This window comes from Bison bison, unplaced genomic scaffold, assembly GCF_000754665.1.
Source record: "Bison bison bison isolate TAMUID 2011002044 unplaced genomic scaffold, Bison_UMD1.0 scf7180017864271, whole genome shotgun sequence".
Classification (NCBI taxonomy): domain Eukaryota; kingdom Metazoa; phylum Chordata; class Mammalia; order Artiodactyla; family Bovidae; genus Bison; species Bison bison.
The window spans coordinates 2,564,800-2,567,876 of NW_011494843.1; the positions used below are offsets into that span (position 1 = coordinate 2,564,800).

General features: G+C 39.1%; 1 protein-coding gene across 1 annotated transcript in view; it reads left to right on the top strand.

Moving 5' to 3' along the window:
- Window positions 1-3,077, top strand: part of ANKRD13C (ankyrin repeat domain 13C) — a 94,037-nt gene that overhangs the window by 84,558 nt on the left and 6,402 nt on the right. The gene's annotated exons all lie outside the window — the stretch shown is intronic.

Below are 3,077 nucleotides of genomic sequence, written 5' to 3' on the forward strand. Positions count from 1 at the left end.
TTGCAGGAGACCAGGTTCAATCCCTGGGTTGGGAAGATCCCCTGGAGAAGGAAATGGCAACCCGCCGCAGTACTCTTGTCTGGAAAATTCCATGGATGGAGGAGCCTGATAGGCTACAGTCCATGGGGTCACAAAGAGTCAGACACAACTGAGTGACTTCACTTCACTAAGCTCCATGGGGGCCTTCAATACCACCCATCGATCCAGTCACCAAGTATTTAATCAGTGCTTACAGTGTGCTGAACCCTTTTCTGATGATGAGAGACAATGAAAATCCCTGTCCTTTTGGTGTTTATATTCTGGGGTAGGGGGTATTATAGAGTAAATATAACTTTTATATAATTCCTCTGATATATTTATCTTGTTTCACTCAATATTACTGACACCACATCTCAGAACAATTAGGGCAGGTGCTATACTCCCAGAAGTAATGCTTTTATTACTAAAAATTAAACCCAGCCTTCTCAGTTTTTCAAATTTGGGAATAAGCATATTGTGAATTAAAATTGATCTTAAAACATACTCTCAATATGTCATTCTAGATTCCCTTTGTGATATAAAAGTGCTGAGAACCCAATATCTACTTGAGTAAACCAATGATAAGATTGTAGGCAGAAATTGCTAAAAACTAAAGAAGAGCTGAGTGTTTGAGTTATGGATCATCACATAACTTTTTCTGCAGAAGCTTAAAATCCCACTGTCTTTATCTATAGCCAGAAAATAGTTCAAGCATTGGACTCTGTTCTGTATATTGTATTTAAGAGGCACAGTGACAAACCTGAATAGAGGGCAGAGATTAAGTATATGAAACTATTACTTTTCACATTTTTTTAAGTTCCAAGCCAAAATCAAACCTCACAATACAAGTTTTTGTGAAAAAGAAACACTTTGGTTATATGGGAAAAAAGTCTACAGCACTTTTTTGTAGGCATTTCTCTGACATAAAGCTTTATTGACAAGGGATTTATAATTTTTTGCTTATATACTTAATAGGGAATTTGCTTAAGTATCTCTCTTGTCTCTGTCTTTCTTTTACAATGCCCCTATAAAATCTAGTCCTAGGTCAGTTTAATCTTCAGTCATTTCTGTTTCTATATTTAGGATAGAAGGTACAACTGAGGGGGGAAATCTGGAAATTGTTAACACAACTGTATGTTTTCAAAATGAGCCAGAGCTTTTTTTTTTTTTTGGCCGAGCTGCACATGGACTCTTCATTGCTGTGATTGGGCTTCCATAGTTGTTTCTCTTGTTGTGAAACATGGGTGTGGGCTTAGTTGCCCTGTGGCATGTGGGGTCTTAGTTCCCCAACTCCAGGATCAAACCCATGTCCCCTACACTGGAAGGGGGACTCGTAGCCACTGGTGTGTGCGCGTGCTAAGTCGCTTCAGTTGTGTCTGACTCTGTGCAACCCTATGGACTGTAGCCCACCAGGCTCTTCTGTCCATGGGATTCTCCAGGCAAGAATACTGGAGTGGGTTGCCATGCCCTCCTCCAGGGGATCTTCCTGACTCAGGGAACAAATCTGTGTCTCTTATGTCTCCTGCATCGATAGGTGGGTTCTTTACCATTCGTGCCACCTTCTCTGGACCACCAGGGAAGTCCTCAGCCAAAGCTTTAAATGCTAATTTTGAATGATATTTTCTTTTATTTGCTGCTTCTCTCACTTTGCTGTCAAAGGCTAAATCTGAGCCTTCTTCAGCAGTCCCCATCCGCATCCCCTCCATTACTTTCTCCCACAGTCTAAGCAGATGAGTTTTTTTGTTTTCTTAGTTACAAAAAGAGGCCATCAGAAATAATGAGACCTCCCTTTACTCCCAACCTCTCATACAAACTTTTTTGCCCCAAGCGCTATCTTTTCTTCTAGCTTTTCTATCTCAGTGTAAGTGGTGTCCCTTTTCTTAGCTTGAGTCACTTGTACTATGAATCTGTTCTCCTTCCCGCTTTTTAAAAAAGCTTGCTCTGTTTTCCTACATTTCTCCTTTACTTCCCAACTGCTCTAGTACAGCCTTCTTCTCTTAGCTGTTAGGCTGTGTTCAGGTTTTTAAAATTCAACCAGTCAGAGGTCTTTCTCCTTTTAAAATTCAACCAATCTAGGAAATTTCCTAGTGGCCTGGTAGTTAGGATTCTGGGCTTTCACTGTCATGGCCTGGGTTCAGTCCCTGGTTTGGAAACTGAGATTCCCCAAGCTGTATGGCATGGCCAAAAAAAAAAACAAGTCAGGCTCAGGGAGGTGAGGGGAGATGGCCAAACTTCAGAGAAGAATTCAACCAATCTAATAAAACAATCCCTTTAGCTCCACCCTACCCAGCACTTGCCTTTAACCTTTGCTTTTCATAGCCAAGTTACTCCAAGTCTACTTTTATCTCTCCATTCTTTCTATTTATATTTATATTATAAATAGGGGAAAGTGAAAAGGAGATAAAGGGAGGCAAGGTTTTTCTACATCACTTGAACTGCTAAAATGATGACATCAGGAACCAATGATAAATTAGTTATATATAATATATACTTAGAGCAGCCACCAAAAAAAAGGTGTACAAAGAGATATACTCAAAAATACTATAGATAAATACAAATAAAATTCTACAATGTGGTCATGTCAGGACTCTCTGGTGGTCCAGTGGTTAAGACTCCATGCTTCTACTGCAGAGGTTGTGGGGTTTGATCCCTGATCGGGGAAGTTCTGCATACTGCATGGTGCAGCCAAAAGTAAACAAACAAATAAATAGTATTCCTGTAACCTACAGGAAGGCAAGAAAAATACATGAAAAAAGAGATGACAAAAAAAGCAATGAAATAGCAGAATTGTCTTAGTATATAAATAAATATACATTAATGTAAACAGTCTAAACAGAGCATTTAAAAAGATGGATTGGAAAAATAGATTAAAAACCATGATTCAGCTACATGCTGTCTTCAAGAAGCTCCCTTCAAATATGATTTTGGCAAGTTGAAAATGAATGGGTGGAAAAAGATGTATCATGAAAACATGAATCAAAGGGTAACAGGACTAGATATATTAATATTAGACAAAGTAGATTTCAGAGTAAAGAAAATTATGGGGGGGGGCGGGTATT